Here is a 21,384-nt window from a genome sequence, read left to right on the forward strand (position 1 = left end):
CTCTGTGGCCTCGAGCTAGTCCCTTCCCCTTTCAGAGACAGCTTTTCAGTCCAGCAGTTAAAAACTCCTCACCTCTGAACTGCTGTCGCCATTGACAACACGGTTTTCATTCTACAAAGGTAGCACCATTTTACAGATAAGAAGACTAAGGTTCAGAGAGGTCAAATGATGCACCCAAGGTTGCCCAGCAAGTGAGTGTGGCAGAGCTGGGACAGACGCTCAGGGCTTCTGATTTAGTCTTTAAGATCAATGTTGCCTCCTTTATCTTTCAGACATCCCATGCCCCTGCTGGTATCCGGGCTGCCCCTCTGAGATCCTCCCACTCCCCCCCCCACCCCCCCAGGCCCTGAGCTCCCTCAGAGCCACCTGGTTCGGCCCTGGGGAGTCAGGGTGCAAAGGCCAGACAGGCCTCCCACCAGCATTCCAGCTGCCACTGGGAACATGGCTGTCGGCAGGGCCAAGAGAGCCAAAAGCCACCTCCCGAGCAGGCCCACATAATTGGTACATTGTCAACCCAAAAACAGAGCTGCTGTGGGATCTTGGGCAAGCCCCAGTCCTCTCTGGGCCTTGGTTTCTTCATCTGGCTGCAGTGGATTAGACTAGCTGATTTCCAAGGGCCCTCTCGGCTTGGAATGTCGCCTAGGGAGTGACTGAGGAGAAACACGGCTGGGGACGGCCGTGGGTGGGCCTCAGGTGCCTGACCGGAGGAATCTGGTCTCTGCCTCGCCTGCTTGCGGGGGTCACGTCTGGGCCCTCTCACACGTCTTTGCAGGATGGCTGGGTGGACAGACAGATGGACAAACAAAGGTATGAAGGAGAGCGGGAAAGGAGGCCCTCAAGCAGTGCTCTAGGGGTTGAGCACCCCCTGCGGAGGAAGGAGGACAAAAGGCAGAAGGAGGCTCCCCCTACCCGCCTCCTTTGTTTACTAGACAAACCTCTCCTGCTGCTCACTTTGCCCTGCCCTACAGGGCAGTCTGTGGGGAGGATAAAGGTGGGACAGACAGTTACAGGAGGAGGGTGAATGCTGTCCTGGGGACCATGGAGCTCAGCTGTGGGTGTGAAGAAAGGCCTGTGGGAGGAGGAGTCACAGGTATTGAGCTCAGCCTCCTAGGATAACTCAGAGTAGGCCCAGAGAAGTGTGCATGTTCGAATGTGTGTCTGTGTGGGTGCAATTACTATCCCATTTTACAGATGGGGAGATCAATGCTCAGAGGTGGTGAGACAGAGCCAGGCCTTACATCCAGGCCTGCCTGACTGCAAAGCCAGTGTTTTTGTGCTATGCCACCACGCTGCCTCCCGAAGGAGTGAATTGCTAATGGTGGCATTTCAGATTTCAGATGTAGTGACAGCAAACTAGGGAAGAGGTTCTGGACAGATGGTTCCCAGTCGGGTCCCTGCCGCGGGCTAGCAGAGCAGAGGTTTGTCGTGGCAGGCGAAGCGCCCTCTCCTCCATTCCTCTTGTGTGTGGGATGCAGGCAGGTCCCCCCCACACACTCTCCTCACCATCCCCCTCCAGCCCTTTGGCCCTGCCTCGGTGACCTGCATGAGCTCAGCTTCCCAGCAGCCCTGCGGAGGAGTCAGCCAGGGCAGAGGCTGCCTCTGCCCTCTCACTGCTTGGCAGTGCCAAGAGAGGTGGGGCTCCGGAGGGGTGGGGGGAGCCTCCCAGCCACCAGACCTCCAGTCCTGTCCCCCAGCTCAGGCGCCCCTGGGGTTTGCTGCAGAGGCCCAGGCTGGGACAGGTGGTGCCGGGCTGGGGCATGCTGGTCAGGCCCGTCCCCGTTGCTGCAGCCTTGTTGAGCTGCCATTAACAAGTGGCCGGAGGTTGCCGTGTCTCCATGGAGACCAGACAGTCAGTGCGGCTCCGGGGTGAGGGCCGTGATTAGTGAGTGTCAGCTTTGCCAGCCCTGCTCTTCCCACCGCCTGCTCGCCGCTGGGGTCTGAGACAACAGGCCTGGCCGGGGGTGGGGAAGGACAGGGAGGGGCCTCCAGTCCCCCACAGGCAGGGGGTTTCCAAGCCTGGCCCCAGGTACTGTCTTTGTCTCAATTCCCCCTGCCTCCCTCCCCAATTCATCTTTCACACAGCCCCCAGGGTGAGCTTTCTAAAACACAAGCTGAACCCTGACACTGCCTCCCTTAAGAACTTTCCATGGCTCCCCGTTCCTCTGAGGCTGAGAGTCAAATTCCTTATCGTGGCAATCACGGCCTTCCTTCCTTCCTTCCTTCACTCATTCATACCAATAAATCTTGTTTTGAGCACCTACTGTGTTTCACGAAACCTGCCAGGTATACATGGTCAGTGAAATAAGCAAGATCCCTGCTTTCGTGGAACTTCCCATCTATTGAGAAACACACACCACAAACAAAATACAAATCAATAGATACCCGATGACAATCATGAAGACGGCTGGGAAGGAAATGGAGAGGGCACGTTGGTAGAGAGTGATCCACAGGGGGCCAGCCTACCTAGGGTGGTCAGAGTGGCCTCTCTGAGGAAGCAACATTTTGACAGAGTCACAGACATTGATGGGGACCCACCGGTGGGGAGATAGGGAGGAAGGGCATTCCAGGGAACAGCATGCACCGGGGCCCCATCTCCCGCCTAGGCCTTCTCCTCCTCCCCACCTCCGCCCCCACCCATGTTTCCTATCTTGGTTAAAGGCATCGGGCTATCAGAGGGAGAGACCTCTGAGTTATCGCCAACTCTTTCTTTTCCCCCTGTGCTCACTTCTCATCAATCGTGTGTCCTGTCAATTCACCTGCTGGATCTCTCTCCTCACGGCACCGCAGGCCTCATCATTTTCACTTGACTATCACACCTGCCCGCTAACGGGCTTGTCCCTTCACTCAGCGGTTCAATCATTCCTCCAATCGTGGGATAAGCGCCCCCTACGTGCTGGGCACACTCTGCTGGGCCTTGTGGACTCAAGCCTGAGCAGGACCACACAGTCCCTGCCCTCGGCCAGAGTCCAGTCTGGGCAAGTTTACAGGTCCCGAGGAGGAGGAGGAAGACCTCATCTAGACCTGGGGTGCCCAGAACAGCTTCCCGGAGGAAGCATGGCTAGACGGAGACCAGAGGGAGGACCAGGAATTAGTGGGCGAACCGAGGGGGACGATGTCGATGTTGCATGCAAAGGAGAGAGCCTGTGGGCAGGTGGGAAGTAAGAGGTCAGAGCCTGATCTGCAGGCTGCTGGGAAGCCCCTGGGGGACTTTAACCCACAGGGGGCACACACTCAGATCCGCTCCCTGACATCCAGTCTCTCCCCTTCCGGTTCACTCTCCACACTACAGTGAGAGTCATCTTCCTAAAATAGGCACAATCATGTCCCTTCCCAGCTCTTAAAGGCCTGCTCCGTCCCCAGCCCTTTAAAGTCCAGACTCGTCGGCAGCGAGACACTCGAGGTCCTTGAAACCGGCTTTCCAGCCTCATTTCCAGTCACTCCTCCCAGCTGACTCTGCTCAGCCACACCCAAACAGGTATATCCTCCCGGTCTCTGGGCCCTTGTCCTTGTGGTACATCCTCCTGGAGTGCCCTCCCCCACTTCTCCAGGTGAAGTCTTCATCCTTCAGGGCCCAATCCAGATGTCCCTTCCTCCAAGAAGCCTCTCCTGACTCCTGTTCCCCAACAAAAAATAGGTTTCTCCTCTATGCCCCCATTACACTTAATTACAGACAGCTAATACTCATTGGATACTTCTTTCTTTCTTTCTTTTTTAAATATTTATTTATTTATCTATTTTGGCTGCGCCGGGTCTTAGTTGCGGCATGCAGGATCTTTTAGTTGCGGCATGTGGACTCTTAGTTGCAGCATGTGGACTCTTAGTTGCGGCATGTGTGCGGGATCTAGTTCCCCAACCAGGGATCAAACCCGGGCCCCCTGCATTGGGAGAGGACCCACTGGACCACCAGGGAAGTCCCCTGGATGCTTCTTTCTATGTGCCAGACTTTATATAAGCATATCATGTTCATGATATTATTTAATCCTCATGGCTATCTTAAAAGAAAATATCTTGGAATTCCCTGGAGGTCCAGTGGTTAGGGCTCCGTGCTTCTACTGCAGGGGGGCACAGGTTAGATCCCTGGTCCCGGAACTAAGATGCTGCATGCCGTGTGGTACAGCCAAAAAAAAAAAAGAAAGAAAATATCTTATCATCATCCCCATTTTACACACATGAAACTGAGGCTCAGAAAGGTTTAGTAATTGGCCCCATTTCTAAGGGTAATAAGTGATAGAGCTGGGGCCCAGCGAGTTGGTTGCCACAGCTCATGTGCTTACTCTCCAGTCCACCTCACCCTATAGTACAGTTTCTAGCCATGCCTCTGTCTCCCCTAGCAGACTAGCAGCACTCAGAGGGCAATGTCCAAGTCTGACTTATCCAGGGTCCCCAGGGCCCAGCACATGGCTACACTTAGGGAAGGGGTGTGCAAATGTGCATAGAATGAATAAATAACTTTAGTAAGAACGATACTAGAGTGTTGGGAGCCAGGTTCACAGGCAGGTTTCTGAGGGTACATTAAACCCCTCTGTCCTGAGTGGATCTGCTCATCATCCTGGGACCACACCATGCCCAGTCCAGCCCATGGCTTCTGGTCCAGCCCTAACAAGAGTCTGCTGGTGACCTTGGGATTCCTAGCCTTTGGCTGGCAGCCCCTTTGGGATCAGACAGATCCAGCTTTGAATCTCAGCTGTGCCCTTAGATATACATATTTTTTATTTATTTATTTTTTATTTTTTGCGGTACACGGGCCTCTCACTGTTGTGGCCTCTCCCATTGCAGAGCACAGGCTCCGGACGCGCAGGCTCAGCAACCATGGCTCACGGGCCCAGCCACTCCACGGCACGTGGGATCTTCCCGGACTGGGGCACGAACACGTTTCCCCTGCATCGGCAGGCGGACTCTCGACCACTGCGCCACCAGGGAAGCCCATGTGCCCTTAGATATAGCCGTGTGACCCCCAAGCAAGTGACTTTACCTCTCTGAGCCTCAGTTTCTTCATCTTCAAAATGGGCTCAATACTGCCCGCTTTTCAGGAATGTTGTGAAGATAATGGATGGCAGCCATTCGTACTATTTCCCAAGGGTCTACTATGTGCTTTGTCATTTATTCTTTTTTTTTTTTTAAGAGTTTTTGTTGTTGCTGTTGTTTTTGTGGGATCTTATTTCCCCAACCAGGGATCAAACCTGTGCCCACTGCAGTGGAAGCGTGCAATCCTGACCACTGGACCGCCAGGGAATTCCCTATCATTTATTCTTAATTAGTTTGGCCCTTAGGCCCAGGCCACCAGGGAGGTAGGAACCCCCCCTTTCAGAGGGCCCACTCTAGGCTTCCTCTACTGGGCCCTTCCCCATGGAATGAGGAGTCAGAGAGAGGCCAAGAGGCCATGCCCACCTGGAGCCCTCCTCCACCCCCTCTAGACCACCTCTGGGTACCCAGATCCTAAAATCCCTTGAGCTAGGTCCCAGAGACTGAATGACCCTTGTCTAATCCAAACCCCACTGCCAGGGTAGATTCCTAGGCCTACAAGGTGGCCAAGGGGCAGCTGTTTGCTGGGGACAGATGAATAGAGCTTGAACATGCTAACGATGAGGCAGGGAAGGGATGTGAGAGAGAGGCCTCCAGTGGACTCCTATTAGGGGCCAGCTTGTCCTTACTAATCTTCACATATGCCTCGAGAGGCAGGAATTATTAGCACCATTTTAGAGATTAAGAAACTAAGGCTTGGACTAGAGGAGTGACTCCAAAGCCTGTCCATTTTGCTGCCTCTGAGGTGGCAGTGCTTTATATCTTAATGCTTTACATCTATTGCCTCATTTATTCCTCACAACAACCCTATGATATAAGTAATATTATCATCCTACTTTACAGATGAGGAAGCTGAGGCACGGAAAGGTTAAGGGATTTGCCTAAGGTCACACAGCTCGTAAATGGAAGAGCTGGGAGTTGAACCCCGGCAGTCAAGCTCTTAACTCTAGGCTCTGCTGTCTATTACCATCTGCATAGTTGTAACTCAGCTCCTTAACTTGGCCACTGACCACTCTGCCTCAGTCATCGGTCTGAAGAATGGGATTCAGTAAAGATGCTCTGAGTGCCCCCTGGTTGTAAAGCCGGGAAGAGTCAGAAATGTGATCCAAGCTGAAGGGAGGGCCCTGTGGAAGGAGCTGGGGGCTGGGGCTTGACTCTGCTCCTCACCCTCAGTCCTGCAGCCCCAGCACAGCTGGGCAGGGCCCTGGGGGGCTGCTCCAAGAGAGGCCCCTCTCGCCTGAGCTCACAACAATGCCCTCCTTCCTAGCCTGTGGCCTGAGAAGATGGCGCTTTCCCAAGGCCAAGGCAGAGGCAGCAGCCCCCCCTTCCCCTTCAAGGCTCAGCTGTGGGGCGGCTGCCCAAGCTCCCGCCTCTCCTACTCCCTGGCCAAGTTGCTGCTCTGTGGTCACCTGGACCCAATTTCCTCCTTCCTGCCTCCTCCCATCTCTGGGAAGCGCCCCTGGGCTGCCCTGCCAATTTCCAAAGCCTTCTCCCCCAGGAAGCCATCTCTGTCTTCTCCCAACCCCCACTGCCAGGTCTCCTACCCCTACTTGGAACACTCCAGCTCCTCTCCCTTCAGCCCCACACGTAGAGAATCACTTGGACCATCAGCCCATTTTCCATTCGGTTCCTGGCTGAACATTGGGTCCCCCTGGCCAGACTGCGAGTTCCCTTTGCAGGGTGGTTATCACATCGAGTGCTTTCCTCTCCCCGCACAGTGCCTGGCAGGGAGGAGCCCAGAGCCAGCTTCCCGCGCTCCAGGAACAGAAACTTGGTGCTCAGAGGCCTGGAGCCAGAATCACTGCTCGTCAAGCTTTTGAGGTCAACCTACCCCGCATTTTAAGGGAAGAAACCAAGGAGACCCAGGGGAGGGAACGGACTTGCCCAAGGTCACCCACAGGCGAGGCCAAGACTCAAACCTACGTCCTCTGACTCTTAGGCCCAGGCTCCTGGTGCTCCACGTGGGTATAGTTTCTAATCCCGCCAGGTCCTCATTTCCAGGCAGAAAACCAAAATAGTTCCTGACAATGTATTGTCAGAACCTAAGGGGGCTAATTCTGCCCCAAATGCCATACCTGGAAAAGGCCCAAAGGGATTATTATCCAAACTCCCTCCATCACCCCACCCACCCACCCATTTTGTAAACAAGCAACCTGAGACCCAGAAAGCAGAGGGACCTCCTCAAAGTCACACTGAGCTAGACCCAGAGCCAAAATTGGATTCCATGTCTAGTTCTTTGAAGAAGAATTAAGCATCATCAATTAATTCATTCATTCAGCGAAGAGTTGGGATTTTTTTGTTTTTTTTGAGAGCTTAATAATGCCTAGCTCTGTGCTGGGTGCTAAGAATATAAGGGTAAAAAAAGACAGCCATAGCTGAGGGGAGGGGACTCCCGGGTACAGAAAATGTTTAGCATCATAACGGTCTGCATCTTGATCTGGGTACCAGTTATATAGTGTGTTCAGTTTGTGAAAATTCTTCAAGCTATATATTTTGATATGTGCAGTTTTCTCAATGTATATTTCAGTACAAAGTTTTTTAAGAAGACCGTCACAAGCATTGAGTTCAGAGAGCTACAGTATACAAGAGGAGAGGAGATGTTAAACAACTAATTACACGAATAATTGTTTAATTACAATTGTGACAAGTGCTACAATAAAGTACAGGGTGCTATGGGCTGTGGAGTGGAAGGAACTGATCTAATCTGGGAGCAGTCAAGGAAGGCTTCTCAAAGGAGGTGAGGGATAAGCTGAACTGTCAAGAATGAGTAGGAATTAAAGCGGGAATGAGTCTCAGCCTCTATCTGACAACGCACAAAAATTAATCCACGATGAATCATGGACCTAAATGTGAAAGCTAACACTATAAACTTCTAGAAGAACACATATGGCAATAACTTCATGATCTTGGGATAGGCAAAGATTTCTTAGGCATCAAAAGCACTCAACATAAAATATAATTATCAGGTGATGGGGAAAAGCATTCGAGACAGAGAAAACAGTATGTGTGAAGACCCAGAGGAAAGGGCAAGGTGTGCTTGAGAGAACTGAGAAAGGGCCAGAAGACGTGGAGGCAGGGGGACAGGGAAGCGAGAGAAAGTCCACGAGGAGGCAGGGACCAGACTACCCAGGACTTTCTGGGTTGTATTGGGAGTTGAGCCTTTATCCTGAGGGTACTAAGCAGTGAGAGAAGCGTTTTTAAAAAGGGGGAGTGACAGGAGCACCAACTGAAGCAACAGTTGGGGATAATGTGACCTTAACCTAGTTTTACAAAGAGTTCTACCTTCTTTGATGTGCCCAGGATTGCAAGGGGTTGCCAACACAAAAAGGAGAATAAAAGGGAACACTCCCCTTCCTCCCTGCTCAGCAACCAGACAAGGCCAGGCTTGGATTCTGCTTCCTTGCAAATCAAGATGTAGTTTTACAACCTGAAAAGTCACTTAATCCAGGTGCCAGGATGAGGCGGGGCATGGCAGGCGGCAACCTGGGCTATGAGGCCCTGTCCTGGCGGGCCCAGCCCTGGTCTTAGAGCAACTGGAGTCTCCCAGCTCCCACCCACGCCCCAGCTCCTGTTATAGCCCTACCTCACCCCTGCTCAGTACCTGAACCTCCTCACCTCCTCTCTCTTCTCTTCTTCCCTCAGAGGACTGAAGAGTCCTGGCCAGAAGAAAGAGCCCAGAGGTCAGGGGTTTCTTCTACCCACTTCCACTCCCATACACATACCAACATACCCCACACCAGAGCTGGAGTGGGACTCAGGCAACCAGTTCCCAGCATCCCTCAGGCCTCCTCCCTGCAAGGTGCTCAAGAAAAGCACTGAAAGCGGTGACTCCATTCAATTCTACCAACACTGTTTGAGCACCTGCTGCATGCCAGGCATGGGCTAGAGTTAAGAATGTATTGTTTCTGCTCTCCTGGAACTCTTGGGGTAATGGGGAAAGGAGTGCAACAACAATATTACAAGTGCTTTACAGAGGTGCAAAGTGCAAGCGAGTCTGGAAAGTGAGACTGATTTCACTTAGGGAACAGAGTATGAATACCAAGAAAAATTTCCTCCAAGAGGTGACATTTGAGCTGGGTCATAAAGAATAGTAAGACTGACAGTAAGAAATGCTCTTGGGCTTCCCTGGTGGCACAGTGGTTAAGAATCCACCTGCTAATGACGGGGGCACGGGTTTGAGCCCTGGTCCGGGAAGATCCCACATGCCGCGGAGCAACTAAGCCTGTGCACCACAACTACTGAGCCTGCGCTCTAGAGCCCGCGAGCCACAACTACTGAGCCCACGCGCCACAACTACTGAAGCCTGCGCACCTAGAGCCCGTGCTCCGCAACAAGAGAAGCCACTGCAGTGAGAAGCCCATGCACTGCAACAAAGAGTAGCCCCTGCTCACTGTAACCAGAGAAAGCCCGCGCGCAGCAACGAAGACCCAACGCAGCCAAATATTAAAAATAAAAATAAATAAATAAATAATAAAAAAATAAAAGAAATGCTCTTTGTAGCAGAGGAAAGGATATGAATTACAGGAACTATTGGGCATGTCGGGTGCTGTGCTCAGCACTGTATGTATTCATTTAATCCTTACACTGACTCTATGAAGAGGTATCATAATTATGCCCATTTCCCCAGATGTGGGAACTGAGGCTTATAGAAGGGAACTGATTTGTTTACAAACTTCTAACATCTAGTAAGTGGCAAAATTCAGACTTGGACCCAGGTTTGTCTTCTTCCATGCTCTTAACTTCTACTGCATAGAGTGGCTTGGCCAAAGGACATGTGGAGGAGAGGGGCAGGAAGTGAGACTGGACAGCTGGAGGCAGGAGTTGGGTGGTAGAAGCCTTGGTGAGGAGGGTGGGCTTTATCCAGAGAGCAAAGGGGAGCCATGGAAGGTTCATTAGTGAGGGAAGGGGTAAAGAGGGGTAGCACCCACAATTAGCTTTCTGTTTTTAGAGGCCCACTTTGAAGGAGGAGAAACTAGAGACAGAGAAACCTGTGTAAGAGTTGCTATAAAAATCCAAGGAAAAGATGGGGGTTGAAGGATGGAAAAGAAGGGGTACACTGGGAGACATCGAGCAGAACCAGGGGACTGAATGGCTCTGGCAGATAAAGTGGAAGGAGGAATCAGAGATGACGGCTCAGGTTTTTGGCCTGTATGTTCGAGAAAGAAGCCCAATAATTGGTCTGTAACAATATATTGGGTACCCCCTCCCATCACCATGGCTCTACACGTGGCATCTGCAAAACTCACTCCTGGAAGGTGCTTTAGTCTTTTCCAAATGCTCATGTGTATATTCATAACCTGTTTGTGTCCTCATTCACCCAGTGTATGTGGAGCACTTACTGTATGCCAGATGTTCTGGGAGCTGGGATGGACAAGGAACAAGCTGAATCTGCCTGACTAGTGAGGCAGCCTGGGGTCTGGATTTGAATCCTGGTTCTGCAACTTCTTTTTTTTTTTTTTTTTGCGGTACGTGGGCCTCTCACTGCTGTGACCTCTCCCGTTGTGGAGCACAGGCTCCGGACGCGCAGGCTCAGCGGCCATGGCTCACGGGCCCAGCCCAGCGGCATGCGGGATCCTCCCGGACCGGGGCACGAACCCGTGTTCCCTGCATTGGCAGGCGGACTCTCAACCACTGCGCCACCAGGGAAGCCCTCTGCAACTTCTTTGTATTAAGTCCTGGCTCAGCCTCCAGCTTGCTGTGACGTCAGGTTATTTACTAAATCTCTCATTGTCTTAGTTTCCTCATCTGTAAAATGGGAAAACTAATCATACCTGGCACAGGGATTCAATGGGTTAATACATGGAAAGTCTCCGGCACTGGGTAAGCCTTTTGTGTCAGCTATTATTATTACAGAATTCACATTTTAGTGGGGAGACAGAGCCAATTACACAATTAATTATTTAATTACAACAGTGATAAATACCTTGAAGGAGCATCACGGTCTGGAGGTGAGGGAGGGCTCCCCAGAGCAAGGGATGGTCCGGCTGAGCTGAGCTGAGCAAGCTGGGGCTGGCCAGGTGAAGCATGAGGAAGGGAGGGGCCTTTGAGGCAGAGGGGTCTCTGAGTAGGCTGACCCTCAGGCAGAAGAAGGTGCTGAGAGGTCTGTATTTCTGTAACTTTACCTCTTTGAAACCTCAAAATGGTGCTGAGACATAGGCCAGGCAGATACTCTGCCCCCATTTTCCAGAAGGGCGCTAAGGCCCAGAGAGGAAGAGCGACTTAGCTGGTCAGTGACAGAGCCTCCTGATTGTTGCTCTGCCCCCACTGATCCAGGGGGCTGGAGGGGACAGGCTGAGAAGAGGCCTTTGTCCCTTTGCCTGCTGGGGTGGGAGCGGCAGGAGCTGAGGCCGCAGCTGGCCACCAGCAGCTGTGGCGGCCAGAGCTGCATTCCTTCCCCTGCCAGCAGAGCAAGTCCAGGCTCATGGCAAGGGCTGGGAACGTTCTTTTTGTTTTTTTTTTTTTTAAAAAAAGGCACTTTAATCAACATTAAGTCGTGACTTCAAACAGACACAGCTCCCAACTGTCCTCCCTAACCCTGGGTCTCTCCAACTCCCCAGGGTAAGCCCCCAGGCAGCCAAGTTTCGGGGAAAGGGAATGAGGCCTGGACTTGGAGTCCAAAGACTTTGTGGTGAGTCCTGGCTCAGCCTCCAACTTGCTGTGTGACCTCGGGCAGGCCACCAGCCCTCTCTGGGCCTGAGTGTCCTCTGCAAAACAGGGAAGGGAGGGTTGGATGACATCAGGTGTGTGTGGGGCGGGGAGAGCCCAGCAACTGGCTTCAGCCAGCTGCAGCAGCTTTGCTGCCCTTCAAGTTGGAGGCACTGGGGCCTCGGGGGTCCGGAAGCTGGGGACAGGCAGCCTTTCATCTCTGCTGGCCCAGGGTCGCTGCAGGTTGGCAGGCCCCACATCCCGAGATCGCGTTTCAGGCTGGAAGAGGCCTTCCTGTGACCTCAGCCAGCCAGCCCTGCCCCTGCCCCCTCCTCCCCATTCTCACCAGAGGGAAGCAGGCAGCATCCCGCCCAAGGTCACTGGCCAGCAAGTGGCTGTCCTTCGGCCTGCCCTTCCCTCCCACCCGAGCCAGCCCCCACCGGCCTCCCACTGTAAAGCCTCAGGTCTCCTGGGCCATTAGGAATCTGCCAAGCGAGGCGTGGTCTTTTTCCTCTCTCTTGTTTCTTGGCTTGTTTTCCTGGTTCTCCAATAGCCGCCTCCTGCAAAAGCCTCTGGGTGCGTGCACAGGAACATTTTTCTTTCTTAAAAAAAAAAAGAGAGAGAGAGAGAGAGAAAGAAAGAGAGAGAAATGCAGCCACAATTTGGGTAAAAAAGCAACCAACTCCTTAATCCTCCCCTGTAACCTCTGGCTCCTCAGCAGGGTTGGCTCCAGCCACTGGGAAGGAAGGCCCTGCTGGGGTGAGAGGCCTGGGCTTGTTTCCCGCCCGCCCCCTCCTCACCCGCCTCTGTTCTCCTTCAGGGTTTGGTCTGACTTCTGGAGCCAGGAGGAGACAAGCTGTAAGGCTCAGCAGGGCTAAGAAAGCATGGGGGTGCTGACGGGGTTGGCCAGGGCCTCTGCCCCTCTGCCCACTTGGCCACCTTCTAGGGAGGTTATAGGATCAGGATTTTCCACCCCTAACCCATTGCCTCTACTCCTGCTTTCATTCCTTCCTTCTTCTCTCCTAGGAGTTGTCGGTCTCTCCACTGCAAGTACCCTGCAGGTTCCCCGAGTGCCATCTCCCGTCTCACTGCTTCGTTGTCCAGCACAGGGCTTGGCTTTCTTTTTGTGAAAGCCATACCCTTTCACAATCCAAGCCTCTATACACTCAGACCGCTCTGTAGAAGGGGCACTCAATGTCCCTGCCACATCTTGCTCTGTCTGCAGAACCCTTAATTAATTCTCTCTTGCAGCCCCAGCATCTGGGTCAGTGCTTGAAACATAGTGGGTACTTGGTGTCTCTTGCATGAATGAATTCAAACCACAAAAAGGTCTCTAGCAATATTCAGAATGATCTTGCAAAAGGGACATCTGATCATGGCACATCCAGCTAAAACCCTTCCGTGCCTCCCCAGCACCCTTAGAATCCAGTCCGATTCTCCGTCCCTACCTCGTCTCATTTGCCAGCTCTCATCAAAGGATTTCCTTTTTTCCCCAACATGCCATCTTTTCTCTTGCCTCTGGGCCTTTGTACTTATGCGAAATTCCCCCTGCCCGCCACACCCTCCCCAACTCTCCCCTGGCTGACTCCCTCTGGCCTGTCACCCCGTCAGATTACCCAATGAGCAGAGCAGCATGTATTTAGAACACCAGCAAAGGAGGGGCACTAGAAACATTATTTTTAAAAAAATAATTTGATGTATGATAATTTAAAAAACATTTATATAGTGTTCATCGGAAAAATCTGAAGTTTATTGGAGTTCCTTGCTCTCATTTTACAGTTGGTTTTGTTTTTATGTTGAATTTATGTAATGGCTGGGGTGGTGGTAGGTGATATAATCTGGCTCTGATCTTTAAATCTCAGCCTAGACATCAACTACTCCTCCAGGAAGCCTTCACTGACCCACTGACAAGCTTAGGTCTCTTTTTTGGTAGTCCCAAAGCCCCTCTGGATTTTTCTTTAATGTTGCTATTTTTGCTTTACTTGTTGCTTTCCATCCCCTGACGCCAAGTCTGTAAGCTCCCTGGGGGCCCAGTTAATTTCTTTCCACCTCTGTATCTGCAGTGTCCAGTACAAGACCTGGCATAGAACTGACCCCAGCATGTTATTCTCTAGCCTTTATTGACTCAGTCTCCCTTGCAGGGTCTGCACTATACATCATATTCTATGTCTCTACTTCATAACTGTCTGAGGAATTCCTACTCACCCTTCAAGACCCCACTCAAATGACTCCTCTTCTGGTAAGCCTGCCCCAATCCTCCAGTTAAGTTCTATGCTTCTGTGAGCTCACAGCTCCTGCTGCAATTGGTGTCTGCCTCTTTTACTGTAATTTTTATGTATGTGTTTTCTCCCTCACCAGATTGGGAGCCACTCGAGGCAGAGACTGAGTGCATTGATCCCTGGGTCCCCAGTGCCGTGCCCAGGCCTGGCCAGAGCTGTCAGCAATAGATGCTCATTAAATTAATGGACTGGAAGATGTAACAAAGGAGGGAAAATTCAGGCAGGATTTTGAAGGTGGGAGGAAAAAAAGAATAACATGTACTTACTGAGGGCATAGAGTCAGTACAGATAAAAGCAGATAAAACTACCACTGAGAGCATCATAGTATGATGGGTAAGAACAGAGATAAGCTCTGCCTCTCATTGCCTGTGTGGCCTTGTGTAAGTTATAGAACTTCTCTGTGCCTCAGTGTCCTCATCTGTAAAATGGGGATAGTAATGGTATCCACCTCACCAGGAATTAAATAGGCTAATATATGCAAGGTACTGAGAGCTGTGCCAGGCACACATGGGCACTGGGTGTGTTTGCCATCATTGTTATTATCTCCATTGCTGAGCGCTTTGGTTGCGCCCCGGCACTTTCATCTGGCATCTTACTTCGTCCTCACAGCAGCCTTAGAAGAAGGGATTGTTGTGTCCTTTTACAAAGAAATCAGGTGTAAGCAGGCCAAACAGCTTGCTAAGGCCACTCACTGGGTAAGCAGCAGGAATGGGATTTGAACTCAAGTCTTTCTGGCCTGCCACCCACACATGTTCCTTGACTGTGTGGCACCTGCCTGCAGGAGGAGGGGGAGGGAGAGAAGATGGCACAGTGGGAAGGCAGGGAGGCTTCACCGAGCTGGGGCCTCGGGAGCAGAGCGGCAGGCGTTTTTCTAGAGCTTTCATTTCTGTCTGCCTCTTCTGAGCAGGTGAAAAACCCCATAGAGGGCCCTTCATTGAGCCCTCCCCCTTCCCCTACCCCTCCCGGTGCTGCCTCGTCCCCCACGCTGGGAAGGGGGAGGTCAGGCTTGCAGTGTGGGAGATGCAGGAAAGGGGAGTGAGGTGGTGGGGGAGCATCATTCCAGATCCTTTCCCTCCAGCACCGTCCCCCACCTTCCCCATCAAAGTCGCTCCGGGAGGAGAGAGCATTCCAGGTGGAAGGAATGGCAAATGCAAAGGCTGTGGATTCAGGATGTGGAGGCGGGGAAAGCCTGCAAGCTTGGCTGGAACTGAGGTTCGGGGGCCCCCTGGGATTGCTCAGTGGAGAAGAACTTGTTTGACGAGAAAGGGGGAGAGAGAGAGAGAGAGAGAGAGAGAGAGAGAAAGAGAGAGAGATGCAGTGGACCCAGCCAGAGCTGAGGATGCCAGAGGCAGGGCAGTGGCTGGAGTCCGTTCTGGCTCTGATCACAGTGCTCTCCACCCTCTTGCCCTCAGGCAGGGGTGGTGTGGAGCGGCCAGGGTGATTCTCCTTAGTCCCTCTGTTCTGAATCCCTAGAATCCCTTAGCCGACTGTGCTCTGCCAGCTCTGTACTAGGCATTGGCTCATGGCTTTTGATGCATTCTTTCACTATGTTTTGTCTCCAGCCCTACAAGATCAGTATTATTCACTCTATTTTATAGATGAGAAAACTGAGGCTAAGACTTCCCCAAGGTCACTCAGGCATAAAAGGGAGCTCTGGGACTCGAATCCAGGACTGTTTCCAGAGATGGCAATTTTCCTGCTATACGCTATACTGGCTTCAGCTGCTTTCCTGGAGTGCTTGCCATCCCCATAGCAACAGGAGAGGAAGGCTTGTGCTGAGAGCACTTTATAGTTTATGCAGGACTTGTTTTTTCTGCTCCTCACAACAGCCCTGTAGGCAGAGCTATTATCATCCCTGTTTTATAGATAAGGAAACTGAGGCTCAGAGAGAGGGTGTGACTTGGCTAAGACAGAACCATTAAGTGGCACAGCTGGGACTCAAACCCAGTTCTGGTGACTCTACATGTCTTTTTGCTTCCCCTTGCAGAGGGAGAAGTTCTGTTCCCTGATCTTATCAGCCTCAGGGGACAGGAAACAGGCAGGGGTTATTTTTTAGAATTGGGGGGAAAGGAATGGGGCTTGGTCTTCAGAACCTGGGATTTATGGGCAATGAATTATTTCATCGTTCCAGGTGATAACTCCTTGGGTAGTAGAGGGAGGGCTTGCCCCTCAAGACCAGCAATCCCTCTCAAGTTCCAAGGTTGGGTTTAAACTCCAGCCATGCTGTTTCTCTACTGGCTGGCCTTGGGCAAGTCACTTAACCTCTCTGTGCTTCCTTTATCTCATTTGTAAAATGATGATAATAACAGGCCCTAATTTATAGGACTGCTGTAAGAATTTATGAGTTAATACCTATAAAACACTTAGCACATGGCTGGCACATAGCAAATGCTCAAAGTTAGTGCTTATTGGCAGTGCCGTGCAGCTTGTGGGATCTTAGTTCCCTGACCACGGATTGAACCCGCACCCTTGGCAGTGAAAGCGTGGAGTCCTAACCACTGGACCATCAGGGAATTCCCAGTATTAGTATTAAGATGCACAACACCACTCCCTCTGAAAGCAACCTATCTCCATTGCCTAAAAGGAGAAACAAAGTCTCCTGTTGCCAGACAACCTTCAAGCAAAGCCCCAGAATCTTATCTAGTATGGGTAGTAACTGCTGACATCAATAATAATAATAACTATTATTAAGGTGAACACTCAACAACTGCTACTTATGTGCCAACTACCGTGCTAACTACTTCACATTTATTATCTCATTTAATCTTCACAGCTCTGGGAAATAGAAGCAATTATGATCCCCAGTTTACAGATAAGGAAACTGAGGCTCAGAGAGGTGACGTCACCTGCCCAAGGTCATACTGCTAGGAATTGGTATACATGTGATTTGAACCCAGGCTTGCCTGACTCCGAAGTCTTCTATGACAATTAAGGTCAGATGACAACTTGCCCAGTGCACAGGTGCTTATATCAGCTCTCTCCCAAATGCATCTCCAAATGCATCTGCTGCCTCAGTCTCACTTCCTTCCATGCTTCGAAGACCAAGCATCATTTATGGAGTGACTTTTGTGCGCCAGAATGTTTTATACACATTTCCACACTGAATCCTCACTCTCCACCTTATGCCCTTCTATCACTATTCCCATTTCTCAGAAGAGTAGCCGAGGCACAGACGTGTGGTGACTGCTTAAGGTCATACAGTCCAAGATGAGATGGCAGAGCCAAGATTCAAACCCAGGTGGGTTGGCCTCAAAGCAGGGACTATCAGAAAAGAACACAGACCCTCGGAGAACTGCCTCACTTTCAAGGCCAGGTTCCCTCCCCTGTTAACACCTTATTTGTTTAGGCTCTAAGCAACAGCTCCGCCCTCCCTCCCCAATGCCACTATCCCCCTTGGCCTAGATGCCTTCCACACCCTTTCTCTTGGCCTGCAACACTTCTCCCAACCACCAGCTGCTTAGTCAACCCCCACTCACCAACTCACCTCTTCAGGAAGCTTCCTGTGTCCCCACCCCATTCCCTGACATTTACTCTCATAAACACATTGTACTTTGCCTCCTGTTCCTTATCACGGTTTCTAATTGTATTTTGATTTGTCTGATCATTTGTTTAACAACTTGTTTCCTCATCAAACTGTAAGCTCCATGAGGGTCTAAGTCTGTTTTGCTCCTCATTGTAGCTGCACCACTGGCAGGCTGCCCTACACATGGTTGGTGTGTAATAATTTTTTACTGAATGGATGAATCCATGAATGAATAAATAGCTATCAGGCACTTTACACACATGACTCATTAATTCCACAATTAACTCATTGAATCCTCACAACTGCTCTGTTCCCATTTTAGAGAAGACTTAGGTGAGGCTGAGAGCTAGAAGGTAGTGGAGCTTAGATTCATCTTGGGTCAGTCTGCCCCTAAAGTCACTGACCTCTACATAGCACCTGCTGCCTCCCAGCACCCAGTGGCCACAGGCAGGATTTAAATAGTCATTGGTTGTCAGACCACACTGCCCAACTTGAGCCTGGAGGTCACTGACTCAGCAGGCACTGGGGCCTTGTCGGCACCACCCAGTTGGTAGTTTCTGCCCTTCTAAAGTCTTAGGCTGCTCTCCCTCCCACTCCCTTTTTGGCTTCCTTCCTTTCCAGAGAGGGAAAAGGACTAGGAATTATAGCCAAGGCAGCCCTTCTGAGGAAAACAATTCTGTGGTGAAAAGAGCCCAGTTCTGAGAGCAGAGAGACATGGATTTAAGTCCTGGAATGGAGACTGCCCCTCTTGGAGCTTCTGCGTCTTGTTCTGGATTCTACCTGGGTTTCTGAACCACGTGTCATCCCTTACCCACTTCCTGATTCCTAGGCCCCCAGAAACAGCTCGGGTGCACCACTAGGATCACTTTTCCCAGGAACCTTGGTGATTAACAATAGCTGGGGGGTGGCCTGTGCCTAAGTTTATGGTGACCAGAGAGATGGGGGACTGGCCTGGCACCCTCAAGTCCCTCCCTGGAATGCTAAGGGGTTGGGGGAGGGAAGTCTCTCTCAGGGGACACCACACCTGGAAGGGAGAAATACGGGAATGGAAGCCAAAAGATATAGGTTTGAGACCCAGGGTCATTTCAAATTCCCTGGGTGACTCAGGGTAAGTCATGGAGTTTTCAGTTTCCTCTTCTGCAAAACGAGGACAGTATCTGCCTTACAAAGTTGCTCTAGAGAACTAACTGAGGTACAGGTGAATTTGTCACACTGATACCCAGCCTGCAACCCTTTATAATCGACAAGGCGCACATATACACACTCATGCATGAATCCTTAACAAATACCCCAGGGCACGAGGCAGACATGACTACTCTTACTTTGCAGGACAAACTGAGACTCAGGTAAGTTCAGAGAGCTGTCTGTGGTCAGAGTGCGGTGGCGGCTGAACCAGGGTCCAACTCACCTGACCCTGGCCTTTCAGAGCCAGCTCCCAATCCCAGGACCCCAAGCCTCGCCCCGGACGGATCCTTTAACAGCGGGCTGGAGCCTATGACTCACTGTCCCCACCCTACTCTTTGCCCGGCCTGAGACCGGGAGGGAAGGGATAAAACTACCACCAACTTTAGGGGTGTCCACAGAAAGTTCATAGGCTTGGCCCCTTCCTTCCACCAAAGGTACTGGTTATTTGAACTCTAACAAGACGAATTAGCCTCTCAATACACTTTGTACGCGTTTTTACACTTTCTTAGGTGGGATTTTCCTACTTTGAATTTAGGAGTTGGTTTAGTTTAAAATCCACCCCCACTTCACTTGGTTTGCCCCTTGCTGTTTACTCCGATTACGGAAGTAGCTCGGGTGGAGCTCCCGGGACAGTACCCTTGAGTACGTCGTTTGCGTAACTATTTAACTGACATTCTACTCAGGCCAATGGAATGCCCGGAAGCACCAGGCAGGTGGGGCAGAGAGCCAATCAGGGCGTTTGGCGGGGTGTGGCTGCGTCCCGGGGCGGGGAATCGCGTAATGGCGGACGCGGGCCGGTTTAGCGCGGCTGGGGGCGTAGCGCGCTGAGGGGGGTCTGGCTGTGTGGCAGCCCGCGACGCGGCCGGCGAGAACAGACCCCGTGCGGAGAAGGGCGGCCGGCCGACCAGCCCCTCTGTTGCTGAGGGCGACCGCGCGAGACCAGGTGAGCATCAAGTCCCCGCGGGCTGGCCCGGCCGTGAGGCGCCGGGCCTGGTCGGGCCGCCCCTCCCAAGCAGCGCAGGGTCCTGGGGGACTGGGTGCCGCGCCTCCTGCCGCAGACCGGCAGAGACCCGGTGAGCGGTCAGCGAGGGGTGGCGCCTTACAATACACTCACCTCCCCAGGGAGAGGTGTGCCGGAGATCCCCTCGGAGGCTTGGAGGGGCCCGCGAGTCTGTGAAGCTGCGAAAGTGTCCCAAGCTGACCTAGCGCTGCCACCAGCTCGTCGTGTGACCTTGGGCAAGTCACTTCTCTCTCTGGGCCTCGTTTTACCCATTTGTAAAACGAAGGCTTTGCAGGCAGATGTACATGAGTTGGATCCCAGACGTTGTCTGAAATCTTGGGCAAGTTCTTCTCCAGGCGGAGCCTCAGTTTCCATATCTGGACCATGAAGGCGTTGAAGTGCTCTTTGAGACCTCTGGCCTAAGTTGCAGAGTGGAGGAGAGGAGTGTGTGTGTGTGTGCGCGCGCGTGTGTGTGTGTACGTACGTGTGTGTACAGGATGGTCTGCAGAGTAAGGAGGAGAGTTAGCTAAAGGGGCCCATTGAGGAAGGCTCTGGATGGACCCTAGGCTATGATGAGGTGGAGTCCCGTTTTCTTGGTCCTCCAGGATCCTAGAGCCTCTGAGATGGGGGAAGTTTTATACAGTTAGTTCTCCATAGAATCAGAGAAGAGGAAGGAATCCTTGGAGCCTTTTGGGGCTATGATTGAAATTTAGGCCCCAAAGAATTCAGGAGGGTTAGGAGGAGGAAGAGGGGGAACATTTATGGTGCTCCTACTATGCGTCAAACATGTTCTTGTTTAATTTTTACAGCCTCATTTGAGAATTTACACATAAGGAAACTAAGTTTCAGAGGAGTTAAGTAACTTGCCCAAGGTCACACAGTAAGGTACACAGCTTACCATCATTAAGGTGTTTTCCTTTGAGAGTCACTGGGCAAGGGGGAATTGTCCACTTAAAGGAAGTTTGTTTTGTCACAGATGGGGGTCAGGTTCCAGTCCCAGACACTTGAATTGACTTCTAGCATGGAGACAGGATGGGTCTTGATCTCTGGATGGTTAATTATAAGTACGTCCCCTTTGTGCAGTCTGTGAGTGGGAAAGGACAGTTACTAAATTGGAAAAGTCACTTTGAAGTGGATCAGAACCTCAGAGAACTCAGTTTGAATCATGACTGCATGGCCTGTGGAAGAAAGTTCACCAACTATTGGTGCATAGACTTGACTCTTGGTTCAGAGCGGTGCTAGCCCAGTAGCTTTTTCTCTTCCCTAAGAAGGCCAAGTTTTCCTGGGGTGGAAGAAATTTCCCATTTGTTAGTGCAATCCAAAGTCTTTGGATTCCTGGGGTGAAAGGTTCAATAGCCGGCCTCTTGATTAAGGGAAATACTCCTTTCTTTGTGCTCCCTGTTATTTGACTTCTAGATGAGTGAAGATTGTGGACTTGGAGTGGGTACTATAGATAAATTGCAGCCCTTAATTTTTCCAAGCCTCAGAGCTCTTTGTTAATCAAAATGGTAGGATGGCAGTGTGTATTGTTCTCGTATGTCAACGGTAGGGAAGAAAATTGGAAGAGGAAGTTGCTGAGAAAGAGGGCGTTTCTTAGCATTGGAGCCAATATGTATTTCTTTGTTTGAAATTCTAAAACCAGAAAAGCAGCAGCTGAAGGAGGAAGGAAGGAAAGAACTGTGAAACTCTTCTTCGCTTTGAAATATCTTTAAGGACTGTTCTGTTGTTGT

At 51.4% G+C, this 21,384-nt stretch overlaps 1 protein-coding gene and 1 long non-coding RNA gene across 5 annotated transcripts in view; one reads left to right on the forward strand and one right to left on the reverse strand.

The window, feature by feature from the left end:
• Positions 1-10,610: 10,610 nt before the first annotated feature.
• Positions 10,611-19,878, reverse strand: LOC113621967 (uncharacterized). Of its 3 annotated transcripts, XR_003433367.1 has the most exons (3): positions 19,769-19,878; positions 10,946-12,269; positions 10,611-10,767 (listed from the first exon to the last, which is right to left on the reverse strand). It is a non-coding gene; the product is annotated as an uncharacterized LOC113621967 (long non-coding RNA). The 3 variants fall into 3 exon arrangements; XR_003433365.1 differs by lacking the exon at positions 10,611-10,767 and having other exon boundaries at positions 10,875-12,269; XR_003433366.1 differs by lacking the exons at positions 10,611-10,767; positions 19,769-19,878 and adding an exon at positions 18,878-19,198 and having other exon boundaries at positions 10,875-12,269.
• WASF2 (WASP family member 2) overlaps positions 19,427-21,384 on the forward strand; it is a 71,230-nt gene continuing 69,272 nt past the window's right edge. The window contains exon 1 of one of the 2 annotated variants that reach the window (XM_027109519.1): positions 19,427-19,597. The gene's annotated coding sequence lies outside the window, so the exon portion shown is untranslated. Of the gene's footprint in view, positions 19,598-19,793; positions 19,891-21,384 lie in introns of those variants that run through there. The other variant, XM_027109520.1, reaches the window with a different exon arrangement.

Source organism: Aethalodelphis obliquidens, unplaced genomic scaffold (genome assembly GCF_003676395.1).
Source record: "Aethalodelphis obliquidens isolate GAN/ISIS:26980383/991018 unplaced genomic scaffold, ASM367639v1 scaffold9, whole genome shotgun sequence".
Classification (NCBI taxonomy): Eukaryota; Metazoa; Chordata; class Mammalia; order Artiodactyla; family Delphinidae; genus Aethalodelphis; species Aethalodelphis obliquidens.